General features: G+C 33.5%; 1 protein-coding gene across 3 annotated transcripts in view; it reads left to right on the top strand.

The window, feature by feature from the left end:
- CCSER1 (coiled-coil serine rich protein 1) overlaps positions 1 to 27,927 on the top strand; it is a 1,364,327-nt gene that overhangs the window by 632,081 nt on the left and 704,319 nt on the right. The gene's annotated exons all lie outside the window — the stretch shown is intronic.

The following is a 27,927-nucleotide window of genomic DNA, read 5'->3' as shown; positions in this document are numbered from 1 at the left end:
GGGCCTGAACCTGGAGACCCAGGATCAAGTCCCACGTTGGGCTCCTTGTATGGAGCCTGCTTCTCCCCCTGTGTCTCTGCTTCTCTCTCTCTCTCTCATGAATAAATTTTAAAAAAAGTCTTTAAAAAGAATTGTAAAGATAAGGCCATATTTTATTTTGTAAAGTGTAATTTAACCTCAGACTGCCCTACCTAGAGATACAATCATGTATTATGAAGTCGTCAAAAATCTTAAAAAAAAAGATTTTACTTTTTTCACAAAGCTACCAAAATATATTAATTTAATGAGATTTATTTATGTAATATCCATATTATATAAAAATTATACAAACTATTAAATGTTAATGTTTTCAGGGTGTTTTAAAATGTGATGTTATAAAATAAACTTATAATCTTAAAACATTTTGGTAGGTAACAAGAATATCAGTGTGCATTACTTTTCTAAGTATGTGTTCTCAACTTATATATGTATATCAACAATAGTTTACCATAAAATTTACTGAGTTTAATAAAAAATGATATGTAAAATAAAAATGAAAAAGAGAGGAATGAAAGGAATTTTAATTTGAGAGTTCCTAACAATACCTATAAAATGAAAAAAAAATTACAGAATAAGAGAACCTGACTCATTATTAAGATAAAAAAACAAATTCTAGTTAACAATGTTCTTTATGATGTCAGAGTTGACTATATTAACAATGATATATTACATAATTATTTGATACAATTAAATGACAAAACAGATTTTATAGACCATCAAGCTCCTGAGAGTTCTTAACATATTAGTGAGATAGCAGACAAATTTAGAACATATTTTATTGATTATTGGCAATAGACAATGTTTTTAATGAAACTTGAACTTTATGAAGACTGTGTTATGATTGAGTTGATTCTAATTATTGGCTTCATGAGCATATTATTGGTGCTTTAGGAAACATATAAACCAGTGTTTAAGCAAGTAATAGTGCTATAGACAAAAGGAACATGATTTACATTACTGGGAATAACTTTATGTAAAGAAGTAATTGATTTATTATAAATTTTCTTTATTATACTAGGAAACATTTCTATATTTAATAAAACTATGTTATGTGATCAAGCTTTGTTAATGTGGCAGATAAAAAAATCACTGAGTTGAATAAAAATCATGTAGATATTAAAAGTTGCATAGAATCATTCGTTTTAACACAACAGAAAATCTACCTCACTTTTCAGAGAATGCATATTTTTGGAGGATTAACTCAGAAGTATTCATATTCCCCCCTCAACATTAATTGTGATCAGATCTAAAACATAGCAGCATATAGACGACATCAGACCTTCATCTCTTAAATGAAATGAGAAAGAAAATGATTACTTCAAAAGCCAATATCACATAGTTATACTTAAAGCATTTTACTACCCCTTCCTCCAAAAAAAATAGTCTTGTTGACTTAGTAAAATGATATTCAAGAGTTTGTTTTGTTTTGTTTTTCTTTTTCTGTATAACTTGAATGACTCAAAATGACTATTAGCCCCTAAAATTTCCTGGGTAACAATCAAGGTATTATTTCCATTTTTGTGCTATGTAGTTTGCATAATCATTTTTGATATTTAAACAGGAAAATGTTAACTTTTGAAAACAAAGTTGGTCTTATTAAAGAGGACCAAAGCTAAAGAAGAAAGTGTGTAAGTAATTTGGGGATTTAAGGAAGAAAAGGCATACAAAAAAGAAAAGGCATCATTAAAACTGGATTTGCAACATAGAGGAGGGATACAACCCCATAAAAACAACGTAACCTACTTGGAATCGATTAAAAATTAAGTCTTAGGACTTTTGATTCTGATAACAAATAACTTGTGACATTTTGACAAGGTGGATATTAAACTTCATCTTTATACATTATATACCTAAATTTGAAAATTTTGAAACATTTTAGAAACCAGTTTAGCTGTTGTTTCCTATTATAATAGGTTATAATAGATGTATATGTTGGAGCTAGCTTAGTTCTCTGTTGTTTATCATGGGTTTTTCATTTCTTGACCACTGCTATTATAAGAATTCTATGTACCTTATAAATCAAATTTAGACGTAATTATATCAAGAAAGGATTTATATCTAACTTAATAAACTTATTTTTTTGTATGATTGGTTACTTATTCAGCCTCACTTTGACAGTTTCAGGAGTATTAAGAAGTTAATTGGAAAAAGAAAAGGTAGTTGGGGCAGCATGGTGTTGGGGCGAAAGAGAGGTTTTTAAATGCAAGTCTTGGGTTATTTTTAGAGCAGGGTTTTCCAACAGCAGCTCTATTGACATTTGGTACCAGATTATTTTCGGAAGTTCTATGCTTTGTCAGATGTTTAGCAGTATCCTGCCCTCTATCCTCTATCCAGTAGTACCTTCCACACATTGCCAAATGTCTGCAGGGGCAAAATTTCCCCCATTTGAGAACCATTGCTTTAGGGTTATTAGAGTATAGTCCCCAATAAAACTGTAAGTTCTAGGATGACTATCTCTTGGTACCTAGTGAATGAAGTAAAAAGAAGTAAATGAATGAAGCAAATGAATGAAGTAAAAGAAATGAATGAAGTAAAAGAAAAGTGCTATAGAGGGATGAGCTGCTTCTTTGGCTATTACATAAATAAATCTTTGCATGGTATTTTAGGCTGCTAGAGCTCCCATACAGAACACCATGTACCTTGAAATATGAAGGATACTGCTACGGATTGAATTGTGTCCTCCCAAAAGTTAATATGTTGAAGACCTAACCCCCATGGTGGAAGGGGGGTGCTCTTGTCTTTTACCCTTCTTATAAGGGCACTAATCCCACCATACGGCCCTATCTTTAAGACCTGATCTAATTGTAATCACCTTTCCAAATCCCCACCCCCAAATACCATCACATCAGTGGGGGTTAGGACTTTAATGTGATTTGGGGGGATGTAATCCTTTAGTCTGTAAGGGAAGTAAGGGTATCAGAGGTCTTATGGAATTCTACTCCTTCAATACAACCACTTAATGATAATGGTTATAATTTTACTGTTTTCGTATATCCTAATTCTCTGTAAGATTCTAATTGACAAAAAATCATATCTGAGAATAAAAATCAAACCAAAAACCTGGACAAGATTAATGCTAAAGACTGCTAGGAGTTACTGGTTCTGAGTAGGAAATGAGATGAAAAACAGTGACCTGTACTTCACTGAGAATTATTCAACATCTTGTTAATAAGGATATTAGCTGAAAGCATGAAAAAGAGCCAACTTTCAGAGTCAGAAATGATAGGAAATCTTTTCTTCTTAATAATTTAATATTTGGATATATATTTAAATATAAGTTTGCACTTATTGTGTAGAATATATTTTAACTTTTTGTTTTTTGTTTTTTGTTTTTTTATTTGAACTTTTTGAATATTAGAAGTAGAACTCTCCCACCAGCACTGAGATTTAGGGATTTTATGAACTTGCTTCAGGATTTTAATGCATTGGTATAGATTTAGACCAAAAATCTAAACATAATGGCTTAAAGTAAGAATACTCTATCAGAATCAATATAAAAGTTACTGAAAATAAATTATTTTTAACTTTGTTTAACTTTGACTATTCGTGACATAAAGCAGAGAAGTATTTTTTCCCACTTATGAGAAAGTTTGATTCTTTCTCTGGCTGTTAAGTGAAGGTCGTGTTGAAGATTGCAATGTGATTTTATTGCTAGTATAAAACTGAGGGACATGGTAAATATTGCCGCCTTGTTCCTAAAATAAATCTGAGAGATTTATCATAAACATTGGTGGTGAAGTATGTAGCCTTGTGTTTTGGCGGGGTATGTGAGGGGTGTACAGATATTTTCTTGTAAATTATTTTTAATCTTGTAAATGACTTCAGAAATTTTATAAATGGTTTCACAGTATAGATGAAAAGTGTGCCCTATATGACTTCAGAAATTGAAGAAAGTGGGTTTGGTGTTTATTGATGGATTGATTCAAAATATTTTGAAGAAGTTGAAGCTAAGTAACTTAAAAGTAAAAATAACTTTTGTTGGACCTACGACTGTCAATAGGAAAATTTAATTGCATTAATTAGGATTAGTACACTATGCTATGTGTTTACTATTATGTTTTACCAGTAATTTAAATGCCTACTACTTTATCAAAAATGAATGTGTGTGGATAGCCACACTAAAAAAGGTGAATTCTCAGTAATTTATGATTCTAAATGTTTATAATTTGTACCATTTTACTCTTCCCTTTGAAACTTTTGTTCATTTTGTAGCTGATCTGAGTAAAAAGCATCAGATACCACTTTTTACAGTATACTTATTTAAAAACATGTTTCTATTTAAAAGGTCAGTTTAAATGAATAACCCCAAAATAAGATTTCAGCCAAAAAGCATACAAATTGTGTGAAAATATACTTAAAACATCCTTCATTAAAACAAAGGTAAAGCCAAATAAAAATACTTCCTATGTTTACCTTCATAATCTTGTTTACTACGTAACATTAATAGGTGTAACAAATAGTTTTCACTTCATTCTGACCTTAGTCATCACATGTTTCTAAGTTAAAGAGTAAGGGGATGCATTGACGGTGAAGCATTTAAACGGGTAAGAAAACTGACTAAAAGCCATCTGCATTTACCAGAGGCCAACAATTCTAAAAATGTCAGTTATAAAACTCCTCCCTGAAAGACATGCCGTTTTTTTTGTTTTCTTGCGGATCTGAATCCTAATTTAGTAACTTCAGGTTATAATGTTTACATTTTACATACCTTAAAATTTCAGCTAGCATGTTATTACTCCTCTCTTAATAAACATTGTATTTGGGGGGCACCTGGGTGGATCAGTGGTGTTAAGTGTCTGTCTGCCTTTGGCTCAGGTTGTGATCCCAGGGTCCTGGGATTGAGATCCATGTTAGGCTCCCCAGAGGGAGCCTGCTTCGCCCTCTGCCTATGTCTCTGTCTCTGTGTGTCTCTCATGAGTAAATAAATAAGATTTTAAGAAAATAAATAAAATAAACATTGTATTTTTAAGTGAAGATTAATTGGGAGAAATTCCAGTTGAGAACTCTGTATAGAGAATGTTCAGAATCATCTAGTAAGCTTTAAATTAGATTTGTGTTTCCAACCTCTGTAGTACGACATATTAACATTCAATAAATTCAAAATAATAAATGAAAGCAGTTATTATAAAGATGCAAGAATGAATCTCGAGTTACTTCAATTCTGTCATTTGATGTAATCATTTGGAATATTTTTATTTAAGATGTAAACAAAAAGAACAGCAAGATATATATTTTAGGGGGAAATAAATCTGAATTCATACATTAAATATTTTAGTGAATTTTAATAGCCAATTCTGAACTTCTTAATTTTAAATTGTATGTTTCATTGCAATGTCTTAAAACTAATGTACTAACCAAAAAGTTGCATCAAGGCATGATTTAATAGTTGCCTAAAGTATACCTTTTGCAGAATCTTAATAAATAAATATTATGTTTATTAAAACTTACTACTTTTTGACATGATCACATTTGCAAAGATGAGTATGATAACCTTTTAACTAGCTGTGTTTCTTTCCTGGCCATCATTAAATTTCATTTTATGTCATGATTATTTAAAGTAAGCTTTTCTTTAAGAAATAGGATTTTAAAAATGATCTCTGTTCTGGGTATCCATTATGGTAGGTACATAACTGAGTTTTGAACATTTCTTTCTCCTACAATTTAAGACTAACTTGAAAACCAGATCACATGAGAGAAGTTCATATATATATATATATATATATATATATATATATATATATCTTTGTGTATTATTAAACCTTTTTCACTGAAAGCAAATATTGAAAATCCCTACTTGAATGCAAGTAAACATATAAACAATCATTTCTCTCCAGCCTCGTAAAATCCCATTTACTTTATTTAAATGTAAACCAAGCTCTCAGCTCATTTGTTAATATTTGAATAGCGAAGTATGGAGCTGAATGAAAGGCACCTGTAGAACTGATGAATTTTGAAAAATTGAAGGCAATTGAAGAACTAAAAGTAAAGCATTATGTATAATCAGGTTACTATGCATAATAAAGGGGGAGCTAAAAATAAAAGTCTAAGAAATACATATGGCTAAATAGCACTTTATCAAGAATCTGAAGAGAATAATTTTGATTTGGTTTAAAACATATTCAGAATTCAAATTGAATAAAATTGTATGTCCTTGAAGCTTTAATAACAGAATAATTCCTACTTGATAAGAGAAACATTCTTTTTGCATGAAAATCGTATCCTGAATCCATCTTAAAAGTAATTCCCCACTTGCTCTACATTCTATTATAACTAAGGGTATTATTTCATACCAGTCATTTTAAGATAGAATATTACAGGCCCATGGATGATTTACATAAGAACAGACAGCTGTAAGTACTTTCAAATCCTCTTTCTTTTTCATATTTAGGAAACATTAGGAACAGAAAAGAAATAGATTAGGTATACTTAAACATTATTAAAGTGTCAGGCTACTTTCCTTTTTTTTTCCCCCCCAGGTGAATTAATTGTTCATATCCAGACAAGGCTTATCACAGCAGTAATTACATTCCTCCTCAGGTCAGTGAGATGGATGTACAGTGTGAATGAGGCAATATCCTATGATACATAATGGGGATTAGCCCCAGTTCCTCACACACTCCAGTACCCTGATGAAGAGCTGACAAAAAGATACAATCTAATATTCTATTGCACTTGCCTTGGCAATAGTACCTATTTAAGTCTTTATCATGAAGTGTTGTCATATTGAGGTATGGCACTGATATAGGGAAATAATTGTGGTATAATTTAAATGCTAGTATGAAGTTGTTTTACCTTTAAGACATAAATATATTTTAAAAGCAGCATGCAGGGATGCCTGGGTTACTCGGTGGTTAAGCATCTCCCTTTGGCTCAGGGCATGATCCTGGAGTCCCAGGATCAAGTCCCACATCGGGCTCCCTGCATGGAGCCTGCTTCTCCTCTGCCTATGTCTCTGCCTCTCTCTTTGTGTCTCTCATGAATAAATAATATCTTTAAAAAATAAAAATAAAAAAATAAAAGCAGCATGCAGCCATACTGTGGCCAAATTAGGCATGTGGCAGAAATTAATTCATATATAAAAGTTGGATATTTTGTGTATTTTTCATTTATAAGGTATAAAGGTATGTCCTATAATAGAGTGGGTTTTCTCTGCATTATTTCTTTTATCATATCAATCATGATTTCAGTGCATAGAGTAACATGCCAAATAAAACTATTTAAGTGGTCAACAAGACATAAAGTCTGAGTCTTTGGCAAGACTCAGAATTAGGGAAACGACTTAGAATTTAGAAGGGTGGGGGGATACAAATCATGTTCTTGAATTACTGGGGGAGTGAATATGCAAAAGAATATATATGTTGTATGTATATTTACATGCACGTTTATGTATATGTGTGTAGATCGGTGTATAAATATAAAACATTATAATGTTCTACTTAACAACAGATGAAACACTTGAAAGCCAGGCTTAGCTAGGAACTTTGCAGCAAGGGTTAACAAGATGGAGTGGAATAGTGTCTGTTAGGAGCCAACATTCAAGTGAGGAGACAGGAATAAACAGTTCATTTTAATAGCAGCCATTATTTACTGAACTTTAATTCTTTGGCAAATGCTCTGGTGAATGCTTTTGGTTTATTATTGCTTGACTTTTTATAATCGAGAAGTATGTACTATTACTTCTGGTTCATCTATAATCAAGCAGATATTCAGAGGGATTAACTGATTTGTTCAAGTCTGCATAATAAGGGCAGCCCTGGTGGCTCAGTGGTTTAGCTCCGCCTTCAGCCCAGGGTGTGATCCTGGAGACCCGGGATTGAGTCCCACATCGGGCTCCCTGCATGGAGCCTGCTTCTTCCTCTGCCTATCCCTATGTCTCTCATGAATAAATAAATAAAATCTTTAGAAAAAAGTCTGCATAATAAGTAATAGAGTTAGGATTTACAACAAAGCCTACTGTATATGTATATGACTACACGAACATATATTTTCCCCAATACATCAAAATTTATTAATTACAAAGCAGTGAGGTTAGTTTTACATAATAAGATACTACAATTCTCCTTTGCTATAGATAAATAGTATAATAAAAACAATAACTCTTGTTTATTGATTGATGAGCCTGCTTACCAGCAAGGCTTGGGTAGTCAGGGCAGCCAGTTGTATGATATAAAACAGGAAAACTTCTATTAGAGCAATCACCTGAAGCAACTCCTTACTGCCTTAGAAATGAGTGCAGAGGCTTTCCTCAGCGCACTAGACACATTACAGGCATATTTAATGTCGTTTCTGTTAGCATGTCCTTTTTCACAGATACTTCGTGGAGCCGAATGAGGACACTATAGAAGCCAGTTTTTAAAAACCACTTGTAATATCATGACATAGCATTATCAGAGTGATAAAGAGATTAAGAGAAATTTCTAAGTATTTAACCTAAATGCTAAGAAGACATGTTTTTTAATGATCTTAGGTATATCTGTCTACCTTATGCATGTGAATACAGTGTCTACATATTCACATGTGTATTTCATATTGCCAATGAATCTATCAAAGTCCATCAAATACAGACTGAGGGAATCCTCAAAAGTGAGGAAACCCACTAATCCAAACATCAGTAACTATCTGATATCCTCTGACAATTATTTTACTCATTTAATGAATAAAACATGAAGACTGGGCTAGAAATGTTTTTTTAATAATTTAGCACCATCTCAATTCCCAGCAATTTGAGCTATAACTAGGACTATTTTAATTTCTGTAAGGAATACAAAGGAGGATTCTATAGGAGAGAGAAACATTTCTCTTCTTCTAGTTTCTGTGGCGGGCCTAATAATTAAGTTGATATAAGACAGATTAATAAGAAGCAAATTTAATTTCCTGTATTCAGGATCCTTACATTGGCAGTAGAGGCTCAAAGGCCAGCAGTAGAGGCTTATATGCCATAATGAGCTAATGAAAAGGCAATAGGGCCTGGGGCTTCAAGGGGTTGGAAGACCATTCACAGCTATGTAAGAGCACATGTTTGGTAAACAGATATTTGCTATGTCATGTGGAAGAGTTTTTCGTTATCTATATAAATTATATATAGAGATAAGCTATAATTATCTTTGGTACTGGCTCTCTTCCTGGTAGAAGCTCTCTATCTAAATTCTTTCAGATAGTTAAGAGATTAAAAAGCTCTTCATGACTGCTAGGTCATGATTTCCTTCACCTCAAACAACCCATATGCCAAAGTGGCACATTCTGGGTCAGCCTGACTTGAACCCCATCAATTCAAAATTTAAACAAGCATCGTTCCAATAGGAAGCTTGGGCTTACGTATACTTCCTGTGTGTTTCCCTATCACATTCAAATGTGGCTTTACCTTGATTTGATGTCTTTTCTCATCTCATTGATGAATACCTTAATGATGGGCCCTTGGGTGGCCCAGTGGTTGAGCGTCTGCCTTGGGCTCAGGGCATAATTCCAGGATCCTGGGATTGAGGTCCACATCAGGCTCCCTGCATGTAGCCTGCTTCTCCTCCCTCTCTGCTTATGTCCCTGCCTCCCTCTCTCTCTGCGTTTCTCATGAATAAATAAAATCTTAAAAAAAAAAAAAAAAAAAAAAAGATGGGCCCTTGTCCTCCTTCTGTGCTCAGCATTCAGCCAAGTGGGCATTCAGTGAGTGTTCAAAGAAATGAATGAAATTGATATCTTAGTTCCTGCTACAACATTTGTTAAGGAAACCTTTAGAGGATAAAGCAAAATAATGTCACATTATTTAAATTATTTAATTTGGGAGATAAAAGGTTGAAATAAAAGAGGGAAGGAGTGGTGTTGGTTTTGTATAGTTTAATGAAGGGAGCTCTAAAGACCAAATAAGCTAGTGGTAGAAACATGAAACAGGAACTTGAAATACAAGATGCCACAGCAAACAATGAAGATAAAACAGCAGAGGAAAATAGAACTATTGAAGTATCTGAAGACTAAAAACTGAAATAAATTATAGAAGCATAAAGAAAGGACAAAGTGAAAATTATAATCTAAAATATTCTAGAGACACCTGGGTAGTTCAGATAGTAGAGCTTGATTTTTGGCTTAGGTAATGGTAATGGGGTTATGGGACCAAGCCATTTGTGGGGCTCCTCACTCAGTGTGGAATCTGCTTGTCCTGATGTTGAATAAATTGATCAAAGTTACAGAACTACAAGATGTCATTTAATAAATCTATGCATATGTGAATTAAATTTGAATACGTTTCCTATGAAGATGCAAAAAGTACTCCACTATAAATGTTCCTTAAGTCAAATGGTTTCCCACTATAGCATGCACACACTGGTGGAATGGAATGTCAGGCTGAGAGGAGCAAAAAATATAGAGACCATGCCAAGCCAGGGGTTATAGGGTTTTCTGAGCTATTGAAGTTCAAGAAACTGGTTTGTTTTGGGGGTGGGAACCCCTTAAAATTCTTAGAATTCCCAAACACAATAGTCATTTTTAGATTCTCAGTTCCCAGTGTACTCTGCAGCTCTTTGTTTATTCAGCAGTTGGCCAAGAGTAACTTAATTCAGCGTTTAAAGGCTCCCAGGGTTTGAGGTCGCTATACCACCCCAACCTTCTTTTCTTCCAATTGCATAAGTTTTGTCAATTGTCCTTGATCTGCGAGCAAACTGGTCTGGTAGCAACCAACGCTAAATAACTATTAAAGTGATGTGAATTTTAATAATGCAGCAGTGCAAAACACATCTAACTTCAACATCATTGATGTATTAACCACATAAGCTCCTCCTCTCATTGTTCTTTATTTTAGTTTTTATTCACTTTTTCATCATGTATTCCATTTGTAAATTCCTGACTACTCTGTGAACTATGTGGGTTTTGTTGTCATTCTCAGTGAATTGCAAACAGGGAACTTTCTTGTCACCTAATGAGCAGCAGAAGAGAAACTTAGGGATGCCTTTAGGGTTCTGCCTTTGCTTAAGATTGACTTCTTCAAGCTGGATGTGGAAAGAGATGCCAAATTTTGGAAGAGTAGAGGTCAGATAGGATGAACCAAAAATATATTTGTTTATTGATTGTTACTTTCTAGCTAATCTGACTTTTTCAATTAAAATCACCACTCTTCATAGTTGTCACTTTGTACACTTGAGGTCTTGAACTGCATAGCCTATCTTGTTAGATGCAATCCATCATTTAAAGAAACTGCATCATTACAAAATTTCCAAGGATGAGAGTCTATGTATTTTTTTCCTACCACAAACTTTGTCACAATAGGCATATTTGTTTTAGCAAAACTAGTCAAGCTGCTTGAAAGATGACACTATGCCTGTTATACTGCTCAAGATTGGCTCCATAATTTGAGTTGTCTCTAGTACATTGCAAAAGGCAGATACATGGCAAGTTTAATGTCATCCATCTGATGTAATTGAACTTAAAGTTGAATGAATAACACCTCAGTTCATCCTTGAAACTTTAGGAACTCAACTGCCATTATATCACAGCAGATTCTGCTTCTAAAAGAAGTCTTACTATTCGCATATGTAATAGAGGTACTTTTTACATAAAATTATGATCTTGACTAAATACTAGGTAAACTTTATTTTAGACTAGATTTTTGAAATCTTTTTTTAAATAAATGTTATATAGTAGCAGAAGAGGAAAACTGTGTTATGTATTATTCCACTACCTCAACTTAATTCTTTTGGATATATTCGTGTGTTTCTCTAATTTTTTTATATAATTGAAATGATAATGACTGTGTATTTTACACTCTGATTTTTTCTTAATTATATGTCAAACACATTTTATATATTTAATTATTTTCTCAAAGTAAATTCCCAAAAGTTACATCATTGCAGTAAAGGGCAAGACCTCCTTTTTTAAATTTTTTTTTAATTTTACTTAAAAATAATTTAATATAGTTGACATACAATGTGTATTAGTTTCAGTTGTACAACATAGGGATTCAACTTCTGTCTACAGTGTGCTATGTTAACTACAAGTTTATTTTTGCTTTTGTTTCCCTTGCCTTAAAAGACATCTCTAGATAAATGTTCCTACAGCTGATGTCAGAGAAATTGCTGCCTGTGTTCTTTTCTAGGATTTTTATGGTTTCAGGTCTCACATTTAGGTCTCTAATTCGTGGCGAGCTTATTTTTGTGCATGGTGTTTGAAAGTGGTCTAGTTTTATTCTTTTACATGTTGCTATTCAATTTTTCCAGCACCATTTATTGAAGAGAATGTCTTTTCCCAATTGTAAATTCTTTCCTCCTTTCTCATAGATTAATTGTTCATATAATTGTGGGTTTATCTCTGGGCTCTCTTTTCTGTTCCATTGACCTATGTGTCTTTTTTGTTCTAGTGCCATAGTGTTTTGATTACTACAGTTTTATAATGTATCTTGAAATCTGGAATTATCATACCTCCATTTTGTTGTTCTTTCTCAGGATTGCTTTGGCTATTCGAGGTCTTTTGTGGTTCTCCTCAAATTTTAGTTTTATTCTAGTGCTGTGAAAAAATGCTATTAGTAGTTTGATAGGGATTACATTGACTCTGTAGATTGCTATGGGTAGCATGGACATTTTAACAGTGTTCTTCCAATCTATGAGTGTGGAATATCTTTCCATTTGTGTCATCTTTAATTTCTTTCATCAGTGTTTTATAGTTTTCAGAGTACAGATCATTCACCTCCTTCATTAAATATATTCTTAAGTATTCTATTCTTTTGGGGTAATTGTAAATGAAATTGTTTTCTTAATTTCTCTCTGCTACTCCATTATTAGCATACAGAAATGCAACAGATTTTTCTATATTAATTTTGTATCTGCAACCTAAGTGAATTTCTTTATTCTAGTGGATATTTTGGTAGAGACTTCAGGATTTTCTATGTATAGTATCATAAGACTTCCTTTTACAACAAGCATTAGGTATTTCTGTTTAACTAGATAACTATATAACATTTTTTCTAATTCTGTGGTCTAAATACATTCTACTTATACAAAGTATTTATATAAATATAAGTAATATTTTATTGTTTATATATAAATAGTTAATATATATTTAACTAAATATTGTTTACTAGTAATATTCTTCAATTATATATTAAAATAAGCATGTTAAATGAATCCTCTTCTTGAAACAAAAATTTTAATAACTTTATTTGTTAACTTTTCTGTCCCTACTGCAAACATGTACAAATAAGTTGAATGCTCTTCATTTTAGTTGCATGTATTCAGCTAAAGCTATAGTAAGTAGATATAGATACACATTTGATAATAAACACTGTGATAGTTTTTTTTATGAGCCATAGTAAATGGGCAAAATATATTTTTAAGAAATTAAGCTTCAGTGTTTACTCATGTGTAATAATTTGATTCTTAGAAAAGAATATCACCTAAATATGTTAATTGCTTTGAGGCAAATTCCTTTTTTTTTTTTTTCACTGATTATTCTCTTAGTGCATATACTAATATGGCTACCAAAGGGGACTATTTTAGAGATCTATAAGGAACAAAATTACTTTCTGGAAACATGTCATATTTGTCATTAGGCAAATAAACATTATTCCTTTTGTCAGTTCCAGAATCTGCAAAAAAATTTCCTATTTTGATTTTACTCAAACATTTACCTACTAAAAATTTACCTCAAAGGACTCTAATAAGGCCAGTCTTTCCCAACACTTTACAGATTTGTCCTTTGAGAACCAAATGCTGTGTAGTTGAGCAAAATATTATGGAACAATGAAATTTCAACTTATTTATAGTCTTCTTCCATAAATAATATACTAAATTTATTTTCTGTAAATAAGAGATTTTCTTTGTATAAATGGGAAGGTCCATGCTTATAAAATGAAGTATATTGTATCCTATCCATACTACATCACTGTGGAAACAGGAAGACATTATATACTTACTGTAGCTTTAAAGACAAAAATTATTTATTTGGTGCTTTCCCAATAATATTTAATTTACCCCAATTAAATATTTTATTTAAATCTAGTTGCAAGAGATTTTCTTTTCTTTCTCCATACATCATTGATAATATTTAATGCTTTGTCAGCATGCCTGTCCCAATAACCTAAGGGTTTATTTAGTTCCTCTTTCTTTTTTTTTTTAATTTTTTTTTTAAAATTTTTTTTTTTTTTTTTTTTATGATAGTCACAGAGAGAGGGAGAGAAAGAGAGACAGGCAGAGGGAGAAGCAGGCTCCATGCACCGGGAGCCCGATGTGGGATTCGATCCCGGGTCTCCAGGATCGCGCCCTGGGCCAAAGGCAGGCGCCAAACCGCTGCGCCACCCAGGGATCCCTCTTCTTTTTTTTAAGATTTTATTTATTTATTCATTCATGAGAGACACAGAGAGAGAGAGAGAGGCAGAGACACAGGCAGAGGGAAAAGCAGGCTCCACGCAGGGAGCCTGACGTGAGACTCGATCCCGGGTCTCCAGGATCACACCCTGGGCTGAAGGTGGCGCTAAACTGCTGAGCCACCTGGGCTGCCCAGTTCCCTTCTTTTTAACACAAGGATAATGTAAAGTAGTCTTTGAAGGTATGGAGACTACTAATAACCCGCTCATTATGCCTATTCCCTGGGACTTTTATCTTGCCAGTAAGAAAAGATGATAAGGGATTTGTGTATCCCTATAAAGACATTTCACCCAGTACCCAGTATTAAAAGCCAGGGCATAAAATAGTGTAAATGAGCTATAAGTGCTCAAATATTTTAAATGAATAAATGAATATATTATTCTAAGCAGACAAAATACATTCCTAATTCCTCAGTTGAAATAAACCTTTCAATAAGCTACATATGCAACTCTAAATGAATTTTTGTGTATTTTCACAATTTAGTGGAGGTTCTCTATAGGTTCCATGTCAGTCAGCCCTCATGGAAGTCACATGCCTATTTCCCTTCCTGATATGTACAAGGTGAATATTAATGACCAGAGTAAACTCTAAAGTGAATAATTTATTTCTTGATAATGATAAGATGGTTAAGTCCTTAGAATTTTATGTAGGGTTCTCAAAGTATGTTAGTTCTCACTAAGCTTAATGAAATATTACTACTAAACACCATGTTGATGTTAGATGCTACTTGAATTAATAGTTTCAGAATAATCTTTATTTTACTGTTATGTTCCTAGGCTAAACACAGTGCACAGGAAAAAAATTAACTCCTTTCCAAAAGTATCAGTGGATTGTTTACCTTCAATGCAAATTAAAAGCTAAATGTATATATTAAACGTATGTCATTTTTTCCAACTGCTTCTGATATTTATTTTAAACTATTGTTTCCATTTGTACCTACCAACTTATTTTCTTAGTATTTTAATTTTACTTTTTTCCAAACTAATGCAAACAATTACAGCTTTATATATTTGAACTTTTTTTAAAGATTTTATTTATTTATTCAAGAGGGAGAGAGAGAGAGAGAGAGAGTGGCAGAGACACAGGAAGAGGGAGAATCAGGCTCCATGCAGGGAACCTGAAGCGGGACTTGATCGATCCCGGGACCTCGGGATCACGCCCTGGGCCAAAAGCAGGCACTCAACCACCGAGCCACCCAGGATCCCCCTATATTTGAACTTCTAAATGCAATGACATTAGACATATTTGCCACTTCACATTTAAGGCCTCTTTTATGGTATGAAGTATTTATTACCTTGGAGTCATGAGACCACCTGCAAGACTGTAATTCCGGCTCAGTGATATGCTTAGAATCCTTGTGTTGATACATGAGATTTGTCCCCTGAGCATATTTTATTTAAATCTAGTTGCAAGAGATTTTCTTTTCTTTCTCCATACATCATTGATAACATCTAATGCTTTGTCAGCACGCCTGGAACGCTCATCAAAGATGACAGCTTAGGAAAACTGGATTTTCCCAGAGAGACATATCCAACTAGAATATTATTTTAATTTTGCCAAGTTGAAATAGATTATACTAGATTGTTTTAATTGTATGCAGAACATCTGGGAGAATTTTGCTGGAGTCTAGAGAATCATATGCCATTGTGAAATGTTTGCCTTATTACAGGCAACACAAGGTATGGGACATAATGGTGCATGTTTCCTAATTTTCTCACAACTTCACTTTACTGAATTAATCCTAGAATGCAATAACAGAGATTTGCCTTTTAAAACTGGTGCACTCTTACATGACTTAAGGATATTTCAAAATTCAGGAGAAACATTCATATTTTGATCATGTTTCCGACAGTTTGGAGATGGTTAGACATCTGTTCTGACCTGATGTGAGATTTCTGATATTGTTATATGTGGAAATTGCATGGTACCATGAGTAGAAGGTCAACATACAGTTGACAAAATTTCATCCATCCTCACCCATTGCCCCTCATTTCCTTATCTGCCTGATGAACAGAAACATGATCAGTAAGCACACAGAACAGAAATTTAGAACAAGCTAACCTTTGAGTCTGTCATCCTGATGGAGATTTATTAGTCAAATGCCAGAAACTGCAGAAAAGTTGTTTGTAATTCAGGTAAACAGACATTCCACTGGGCCTCTTCAACTAAAAAACCCTGCTATTTGGCTTCTCTATTCCCTTCATGGCCCTCTCTGACCTACTCCTAGAATTCCTGGCAGACAATCTAATTTGTCTAAGGATTTCTAAATTTCAACACAGTAATGTTATATAGGGTATTCATATCTACATAGGAAAATAGTCAGCTAATACATTATAAAAACTTAATATGAGTAATTTTATAGTTAATGAGGTCTCATGGAATATTTTCATTATTAGAACAGAACACTGTAAACTTTATTATATGATTACTTAAAATTTAAAGTCATTAGTCAATACTGTGGTCTTTGAGTTAGTGGCTTGAATTGAAATTAAGTATAATAAATTAATGATATAATACAATATAACAAATTGTAAAAGTATAGCAATACTATATGTTGTGTAATATAGTTACATACTGTTATATAATACATATAAAATATGACCTATTCTGTTAAGTATCCTTTTGAATTCTGCTGCTTTAGTATCTTGAGATTTATTATTTTATTAAATCTGCTATTACAATGAGCATCACTTATTTAGTAGAGGAGATAATCCTTGATTTTATTGGAAAGAAAGAGGTTAAATCGGTTCCACAAACATCTAATATTAAAAATTCATGTGGGTGGAGAAGAATGAGGAAAAAGGTTGTATCTTAATTTAGAATTAAGAAACAAAATAACCATTTTCTATTACAACAAAGATTGACTCTGTAACATTAATTTCACCATGGGAAATCTGTAATCTTCATTTTAGAGAAATTAATTGGTAGCAGTACTGTTTATAAAATGCTGTGTGCTCAAATCTTTGAAGAACTTTTCTACATTATGATTAGCCTAACATGTCTAGCCTGGAGTGTTTCACATTTTTCTAGCTTTGTGATTATATCTTCCCACTAGGAATCTGATGAACTGAAGTAGGCAGCTATGAATTTCAGCTAACTCAGGTGTAAGGTTTATGAGTATTAAAAGTAATAATTTAAAATGTCAATATTTTTTAAAAATGTCATTATTCAAAATGTTTCATAGTTCATATATTTTATATCTTCACTAACTACAGTGCCTATATGTACAACTTAAAGCAGATCAACAAAGTGCCATTATATTGCAGAAAGGGTCATCTTCATCCATGAAAGCTATAAAGCCACTCACAATTTTCTTTCTTTTTTTTTTTTTTAATTGTTACAACCCTGTCCACAAGACACTGAATTTCCATGGCAGTTGTAGCATTTCTTATCAGAGAGTAAATTCTTTTTTTTCATTTGATGGAATGGTATCTGGGTCAATAAACAAAGAAACCAAAAAACCTTAAAAAGGCAAAACTGACAAATAATACCCATGCCCCCATGTAATTGGTATGTAAATTGGATTACCTGATTCCATACAGCACAAAAACACCATGTGTCTGCTTTATCCATTTTGAGCATTTTAACTGTATTCCAGAGACAGATCAGCTGCTAGAGTTAGTTGTCACTAAATGATGCGTTTCCTTCACTTTGGAAGATAAGATCAGTGTCTAAAAACCTCTGTAGCTAATAACATATGCCTTCTCAAAAATAACCTTTATTATATGTTTGTGACTTAGTTAACTCCTTCCTAAGACCAGAAGTCAGAAATGTGGTTGGGGGAGGTGTGGGAACAAACCTAAAAAATCAGTGCCTAAAGAAGAAAATATTTCTGACTGTATCTCCTGACATAGACTGAATCAGGATGCATTTTGTATTAGAACACTTATTATCTAAATTTTATTCTTCACCCAGGTTTCTGACTACTCCATGGAATTTTAAAAGTTGGATTGACATTTATTATGAAACAAGTAATAGCTGTATTATCCCTGTTTTGAGGGCTGTCCAGGACTCTAGAAGTGTGTCTGGCTTCCGTTTGTCTTCACAATAACCATGACTCCTAAGTAGAAAGAGTATGGTTTATCTTGGCAAGTCCTTCCTATGACTTGCCCACTGAATGAAAATTTGGGCAGGACTAACAAATGAGAACTTCCCGTATTTAATCTACATGACTGCTGGTTTTTGTTTTTGTTTTGTATTTCCTTTCTTTTGAATGTTGGCTTATTTAATAGTTTCTCTCTTCCCCCCTCATTAAAAAGTAAAGCTTGGCATTAGTGAGTACTCAGTAAATGGTAATTACCCCCCTAGCCTTCATTGAACTAATTTGTTAGTCAATATACTTTATTTCTTCTCCCCAGCGTCTTTTTAAAAACATCCTTAAACAAACTGAATTTTGAAAGCAAAATTACAAATTTTACCTTGTTTATAAAAAAGGACTCTGAGGGGATCCCTGGGTGGCGCAGCGGTTTGGCGCCTGCCTTTGGCCCAGGGCGCGATCCTGGAGACCCGGGATCGAATCCCACATCGGGCTCCCGGTGCATGGAGCCTGCTTCTCCCTCTGCCTATGTCTCTGCCTCTCTCTCTCTCTCTCTCTCTCTCTCTCTCTCTCTATCATAAATAAATAAAAATTTAAAAAAAAAAAAAAAGGACTCTGAGATTAATAGCATCATTAAAACTCTTGATATTTTTCTCTGCCAGGAACAAGTTAGACCAGAGATATGGGGTGCTTTGTTGTTGTCCTTATATGCACAACTCTACTTTCTTGATTCAGTTAGCTCTCTGGCTAAGTGGAGCCATCTCTTTGCTTGTGGAATTAGATTGATCTTTGTGAGATAAATAAATAGAAAACTAACAGAAACATAAAACCAAAGTAGGCACAGAAACGATGGCCCCCGGGATGAACCAGTATCTGGATTGTATAGGAAACCAGTATATTTTAGGTGAGCATTAGAGTCTGAAAGGGGAAGAAGAGGAGCAATGGGCTACCGAATGCAGCGTGCTTTGAATGTACAGAAAAAAGAGACTGCGGGAACTGGTCCGAGGTGTCTGAGTGTTAAAGAGAACCATCAGGAAATGAAGTAGGAAATAGCAAGGGGAAAATAGCCCCTACAGGAAAGAGAGAGACACAAGGGCCCCTGCCTGCTGATAGGGTAAGGATGGGGATTCTTATTAGATTAGTGCTCAAAGAATATGGGTCATTCAGAGAACCCCCATATTTAGTGTGACTCCCGTTCTGGGTTACCTAAAATATGCCTGATCACAAGGTCATTATTCCATCTTTATTAATAGTGCCTTTTCCCATGTTCAGAAGTTAACAGTTTTCATAATAAATTATATGATTAATTTTTATAATACCCAAGAGATGTAAATGAGTTGGCTTTTGCCTAATAGGCTATGAAATTGCTTAGATCTTCAAAAAAATATATATCCTGGAGTAAGAATAAGATTTTAGGTTGCTTGAATATCTGAAGACTATTTCTAGACTTCCTAAATTCAAAGAGATGGCATCTCTTAACAAGTCAGCATAGATTTATAATTGTGAGTCCTTGGGAGCTATAGTAGACAGTTTAAGGCCCAATTCCCCACCAATTATTATTTGTATGGGCATCACATCTTTGACATAACATCTTTTTTCTTCAGTTTTATCTGTAGTCTAGAGGTAATGATGGTATCTATTTCATACAGTTGTGGTGCAGATTACATAAATCAATGAAAAAAAATGGTTGCTTATAACAGTGTGGCTATTTTCTGCACAGTGGTCCCCCTTCTGATTCCAGGAAATCTGCTGCTTACAGATTCTCAGACATTCTTTGATCTGCTGGATTAAAGTTTCTCTAGGTTAAAGGAGAAATTGGTAAAATGCCTGACTCATTTATTAGCAATGTTGTCTAAGACTGTCTAAAGCGTTCTTCAGATGGTGGAGTATTATTAATCTGCATTCATATTTTGAAGAGTTTTTATATCATTTTGCTTTTAATACTGTAGAAGGTGATTTATTTTTTTCTTTTTTAAAAAAAATTATATTATTTTTGAAACTTAAATTCAATTTGCCAACATATAGTATAACACCCAGTGCTCATCCCATCAAGTGCCCCCCTCAGTGCCCGTCACCCAGTTACACTATCCTCCCACCAACTTCCCCTTCCACAATCCTTTGTTTCCCAGGGTTAGAAGTCTCTCATGGTTTGTCTCCCTCTCTAGTTTTTCCCACTCAGTTCCCCTCCTTTCCCTTATAATCCCTTTCACTATTTCTTATATTCCACATATGAGTGAAACCATATGATGACTGTCCTTCTCTGATTGACTTATTTCACTCAGCATAATACCCTCCAGTTCCATCCACATTGAAGCAAATGGTGGGTTTTTGTGTTTTCTGATGGCTGAGTAATACCCCATTGTATATGGACATGATTTAAAATTTAAGATTTGACCCATTCTTAATAATCTTTATTTTCTATCATGACATCACAGTATTTTCTAGAGGACTATTTTTTGTAATGTGGAACTTTTCTCACTATACACAATATAAAACTATATTTTCCATACTTATTTATATTTTTCTTCATCTTTGCTAGTTTTTCCATAAGCCCTTTGTATCTAGCCAAACTATGTGTATAATTTTTTTAAACAAGTCTTTTCAGTTCTCTTGACAATATGAATTTATTTCAGGAGGGCACACATTATATTCCTCTCAGTATAGAATCTATGTTTTACCATTTTTTTCAGCTTATAATAATTATTTCAATACATCGGAAAAGCTTAACTACATGATGAGTCTAATAGCTTTGCTTAGTCTCTTAAAGCTAAAGATAATGATATAAAATCTGTTATTTTATGTGTTTAGTACTGCTCAGCCTAGCCAAACCTTTCAAGATTTTGTGAATTTTTAAGCATTCTAGGACCTCGTATATTATTACATATTAGATGTCCTCCAGGATATTGTTAATAAAGTATGTCACCATCCCAATCGCCTTTCAATATATTATGTATATGGAGAGAGAGATGTAGCAACTGGATTTTACTAAATTACCACTCTACTTCAGAGTTCTTAAATTATGCTTAACCATGAATGTTAGAAAATAATTTCTAAACCTAGAACATTGATTCCTGTTTTACAACAATCATTGGCAGTAGCAAGTGCTGGTATCATTGAGGACAATCCTCATTATTAGAACTATTTTCCTCTACTTATTCTTCTGTATCAGTCTCCTTATTAATCCTTAAACACACAAAGTATGTACCTTTATTTGGGTTATTTGCCTCAGCTGCCTTTTCAAAACCCAAACATTCTTCCGCCTAATTCATATGGTTACTACCTTCAGTCCAAAAATTTGTTCAAATGTTACTTTCTCAAATTCCCCTACTCTATTAAAAATTGCAGCCTGGCCCCCACATCATAGGCTCTATTCCCATTATCTTGCTCTTATTTCCACAGCATCATTACCTTCTAATATACAGTATATTTACCTATTTAGATGTTTGTTGTTACTACCACTTACCTCTGCCAATATGGAAGTGCCAGAAAACAGAGATATTTGTTTTATTCACCAATGTCTGCCTAGTTTCTAGGTAAGGGGTCAGTAAACTTTTTTTGGCAAGCAGTAAATATTTAGGGCCATGTATTATGTTTCTTAACAGTGCCACTGTGACTTGTACATAGTTCTAGATAATATGTAAATGATGGCTGTGACTATGTTCCAGTACGATGGTATTTACCAAAACAGACTCTAGGCCAAGTTTGGCTATGGTTGGGTGATAATGTCTGGAAACATAGTAGGTGCTTAATAAATGTTTATTAAATAAATGAAGCAAATGCATTGAAGCAAAACATTTTTATTTATTTATTTATTTATTTTATTTTTATTATTATTTTTTAAGCAAAACATTTTTAAATGTTGAGTATAAATAATCTAACAAGTTTACCTTTTTCACCCTAAAAGTGATAGTCATTGGTTCTCAGTTAAAATGTTTACTTTCCTCATCTAAAATAAAAGATTTTTTTCTTCCATTAAAACTAAAGTGTATTCTTTATTCTTAAATATAACAAAGTAATTGGAATGACAGCAACTAAAATCACCATAAGCAGTAAACACTGTCCTGGGCCAGATGAGAGCAAAACCCTGGGTTTAGTATTAGCATTAAGTACGTTGGTTGGTTTTTATTTGTTTAATTTCATTCCTAAGCAACAGAAGTATTTCTTCATTTTACAGGATTGTAATTTCTATAGTGTAATGTTCTTTCTTATATCAACTGTGAGAGTAAGAGATTTTCCTATTTCTTTTTTGTTTTTTAAGATTTAATTATTAGAGAGAGAGGTGGGTTGGGATAGAGGGAGAGGGAGAGAGAATCTCAAGCAGACTCCCTGCTGAGCACCGAGCCCCACATGGGGCTCTCTCCCACAACCTTGAAATCATGACCTGAGTCGTGATCACCAGTCAGTGCTTAACTGACTGAGCCACCCTGGCATCCTGAGATTTTCCTATTTCTTGAGTTAGAGATAACCTTGAAATAGTGGCAGTAGACTTGCAGCTGTTATTTCCTCACCCTGGAGCACATTTCTAAGCAGCAATACACAATTTAGAATAGTTAGTGTCAATGTAGTAGTTCTATAAGTCTATCTAAAGCTGTTATTTATGAGTGTTATTGATCATAAGCTTTCAATGTGAAAAAAAATGAAGGGCAGGAGTTTTGTCTAATCATAGTAGAACACCGTGAGTTTATTTTACAACAAACTGAAAGGTGACCCAATTATACAAAAACAGAATTAGTTCATCATCTTGTATATAAATGTCTTCTGAAATTCATTGGATCATTGTTTCTGATAACCTTCAGAGGACATTTTTATTGTCCAAGAGCTTTAAGGTGATGCGTGTTCATTCTGAATAGGGGTTTGTGCATTTGTGTATAAACCCTTCAGAAAGAGTGAATTTGTTCAACTTAAAGAAAGACATCGATTATACCCATGGAACGTGTGGAAAGTTTAGGTATATCGCCCATCCTCACAGAATCTATTTGCTATCTTTGAAATAGAATTATTTTTTAAATGGAAATTGGTTTTAACATTGTTGAAACTTCTACATCACAAAAGTTAATTTTGGCATTTAGATTATGTCAAGATGCGGACTGACATTTGATCAGTCAGTAGCCTTCAAAAGAACATCCAGAATAATTTACCAAGTGTGTATATTTTTGATGTCCTAAGTTTTAGAAATAGTAATGTATAAAATGCAAAGTGAAATATTCAGAAGTAATTCATTTTGATCAGACCTGAGATGAAGGAATTATTTTCTACCCCAACAACAAAAGAAGTGTTTATTAACTCTCTTTTCTCAGGTAGATGCACAAGGGAGTCTTTTATCATGAATAATATTATATCAGATAATTTGTTTTGACAAAAATTTTGGCTCAATTTTATTATATTTACATTTAAATAATATTCTGATAAAATATGATTATTAGTTTTATTTTGGTTTAATCTTCTCTAACAAGGTGTCTTTATTTTGAAACTTTTCCCCACATTTGTAGTATACAACTTAAGTGATTACTAACATTTTCTTAACTGACTTTACAGATATTTATTCATTTTCTTAATCAGTAATTAATTATTCATCAGTACTTACTGAATGATTACTTTATGTCAGAACCTGGGAGTCAAAAGAATATATTATTTCTAGACCAAAACCATTACAGTCTTGTGGGGAAATGTGTGTGTGTGTGTGTGTGTGTGTGTGTGTGTATTTAAATTATTTCAATTCAGTGTGAGGAATGCTGGGAGAGCGTATGTGTAGACTGTATGGTCATGTCATTAGTGGAGCACCTGATTCAGTATGTGACATGTCCCTTTGCTCTTAAGAGGGAGACCTTGACCTTTGTCACTTAGTATCTCAGAAATCTACCCCTGAATCTTGCCCTTCCTACTTGCTGCAAGTTTTTCCTTCATCACAAAATATTTGTCTGTACTACCCTTTCATTCCAGTGAGATTGTCTGTGTTAAATCCAAAATTTTAAGGACTTTATTATTTCCAGCTCTTATTTCTCAATTTTTTCTTACTGAATGCTGTCCATCTTTTATATTGGAAAATTTCTGTAGCCCAGAATAATACACATTTGCCAGATTCAGTCTTTATTGTCAGTGTTTCCTTTAGCTTTATTTTGACATATTGTGAATGTTAACTTATGTATGCTTTAAAAAATAAGGATGAAAGGGAAAAAGTAGAGAGAATTCCATAAAACAATATAAAAATGTTCAAACTAAACTGAGACTATGGGCATCCAGTGTTTTCTTGGATCTTCTCACAGTTATTTTTCAGATTTTATATTTTGATCTGTTTGCTGTTCTTAGTTTCTGCCACAGATACACAGTTTTTATTTTGATTTCTTTATTTTCTCTCATTATTATTTTTGTTATTACTCAAAGATCTTCATTGATAAAGTGTGTAATTTTTTTAAAAGTGTGTAATTATACAAATCTCAATAGTCCATTTTCAAAATTAGTATATGATTGTCTTATCTACTTATGATGGGATCATCTTTTTTTATAATAAATTTATTTTTTATTGGTGTTCAATTTGCCAACATACAGAATAACACCCAGTGCTCATCCAGTCAAGTGCCCCCCTCAGTGCCTGTCACCCATTCACCCTATGATGGGATTATCACTTGCCATTCTGATTGTAAAAGACGCAGGTTTTTCTAATGCAGATTGTTATGAATTGTTCTCCATGCTTGCTGCATTTGTTGTTTCTCTTATACAGTCATGAGAATCAATAACAACTGCATATTTCGTAAGTGCAAATACTGCGTTAGGTAGTAGAACTGACGGCGCAAAAGCTGATTGCATACCAACAATGAAGCAAACATATATCAATCCTATGTAATAAATATTAAATCATTTTAATTGAAATTATAGCTGGAAGCTAAGGGCAGAAAATACAGATTTAGCAGTGGAGAACATATTTAAAAAGCTTAAAAAGGTAGTATAAACATATAAGTGAATTTCCTTCTTCCCCGGACATAAAGACACGATGGACTAAATCCCTTTTCTCTAAGTTTGATGATGTTTCAAAATTTCTAAAACAATTTATTCTATTTATATTCTATTCATATTAATGTGCAATATTATTTAGTTACTTTGATTTCCTCATGACTCATCTTTGCTACTGTGAACTAACTCTCAGCAGAAGACCTGATAATGGTTGATTAATAGATCATGATATTTTATGGTCCTATGCATGGCTTTTCCTCAGTATACTTTTAGGAATTTGAAAATACTTTTAGAAACATCTCAGAGGAGCAAACTCTGGAGTAAGTAGCAATGGTGAAACACAAAGGAACTCTACAGGCATCTATTTTAACCCTCAAGATGCTGCCCTTCCTTGGAAATACAGAATCAGAATTCTAGGTTCTTACAAGGATGAGCACCTTGACCTTTTTTTTTCTTCCAATTGTTATGTTAATTATACTTATTAAATCATTGCCTGAGATACACGGGAGTCTCTCCAGTCCTCTAAATGGTCAGAATTTTCCCTTTAATTCAATTCAACCCATAAAAATCTATGTACTTGTACTACATTGTTTGTACTAGTTATGGAACTTTTATTTCTGATTTGACATTTGTGATAATGCCTTTTACCAATTGAGCTAAATTGCTGATCAACTTTAGAGCACTGTGAATCTTGAAATTATTTCTTTTTAAATTTTGAATTCTAGTTTAAATGTACAACCCATTTAGTACATAACCATGTGGCAACCTTCCTGTTCACTAATACCATTCCTCTCTCTTTGATTTAGTTATCAATTCCTTTCTCCAAAATGTTCAGCAATGTATTTTCCTTTAACATAAATAAAAACTCTCTCAAATCCTTTGTTGAAGAACAAATCAGTTATAGTCCTGTCAATAGGTAGAAATCATTCAGTGACTGAACAGAAGTGCATATAAAGAATTGTTAACTGTATTAGTATATTCTGATAATGCAGTATTAGCTAGTATATGGTAGAAAACTCTAAATTCTAGAAATAGCAGATATAAAAAATAGCCCTACTCCTTTTTTTTAAGATTTTATTTATTTATTCATGAGAGACATACAGAGTAGCAGAGACATAGGCAGAGGGAGAAGCAGGCTCCCTGCGGGGAGCCCAATGCAGGACTTGATCCTGGACCCCAGGATCACACCTCGAGCCACAGAAGGTAGATAACTCAATCAATGAGCCACCCAGGCATGCTGCCACTATTCCTAAGACTGAGACAAAGCAGCTACAGAAGAGTGTACCTGCCCCTGAGCTAAAATCTGGACATTATGGGAGAGAACACAAATATAAGTCACTGAATGGCAGGGAAGTCGTTTTGATGCTGCCCTAGCACAATTGACTGGAAGTCTGCCCTCTGGTCCTTGCTGGAATTTCACCTTATAGCGTGCTGGGTAGTACCATGGTGGAGACACTGTTCTATGAGATTCCCTAAGTAGGCTAGGAAAAGCGTCTTGCCTATTGGGTGCAGCTGACTGTGATGCACTCACTATGGGCACTGGGCAGTGGGGAGGCCATGGTGCTACAAATGCTAGATGCTTCATATCCACTTTCTGTAGATAATGCTTAACATCATGCTAGCTGGCCAAAGGATATTTTGTGTCCCAATCAATTTTGACACAACAGGCAATGAAAGGTAAACTTGGAGCTGAGAGATCATTAATTAATGACTGGTAAAACATCCTTATGATGAACAAATAATTGTGTTTTGTTTCAATTTGGTTTGGTACAATTTTCAGAATAATCCACGAAGACTTTATGTATAAACAAGAAACTGATAATCTTAATGTAGAGAAATTCATAAATGTGATGGTTTAAAGCTCTCTCCAGATTCTGGCAAATGTAGTTATTGGCCCAAAGTTAGCGATTTGAGAGAGAGACCCTAGCTGCTTTCAAGATCAAACACCTGCAATTGTACCATGATTCTTGGATGGCTTTAGGCAGGAGCAAGAGATAATGCAATAGAAAATATGATATAAAGTCCAAGGTTTCATCATACACAGAATCAAATCAACAGCAACAACTACCAAAACCAAACCAAACTAAAACAAAGCAAAACCCCACCAAATCTGAGGTCCCTCTTCTGCCTGTGTTCATATTCTACCCTTAACTGGCTAACTTTTTTTTGTTGGATGTAACAAAAAATGAAAGCTCATACATAGAATGGATTATTCTCCTATCACACCATACCTCTCATAGATAGTTATTTTTTTCTAATAATTTCCTGCATTGTTAAGACTGGAAAATGAAAATCTTAGGAAAAAGAAAAGAAACTCAATGAACCTAGGCAGTGCTGCTATAATGACTCAAAAAAAAAATGACTCTAAAAAAAATCAGAGAAGATATGAGTGTAAACAAATCATAAATAAAAATCCAAAGTAACATTTAAGCTAAGAATAAATTATTTCTGATCAATAAGTTATTGATCTGTTTCAAAGGGCCACCTTGAGCTTTCTTTATGATTTACCTTTTATATCTAAAAACACAGTTTTAGCTAAATAAGCTAATGCCTATAAAGATATTT

The sequence above is a fragment of the Canis lupus genome, chromosome 32, assembly GCF_011100685.1.
Source record: "Canis lupus familiaris isolate Mischka breed German Shepherd chromosome 32, alternate assembly UU_Cfam_GSD_1.0, whole genome shotgun sequence".
NCBI classification, from domain to species: domain Eukaryota; kingdom Metazoa; phylum Chordata; class Mammalia; order Carnivora; family Canidae; genus Canis; species Canis lupus.
This window is presented reverse-complemented; position numbering and strand designations above follow the sequence as displayed.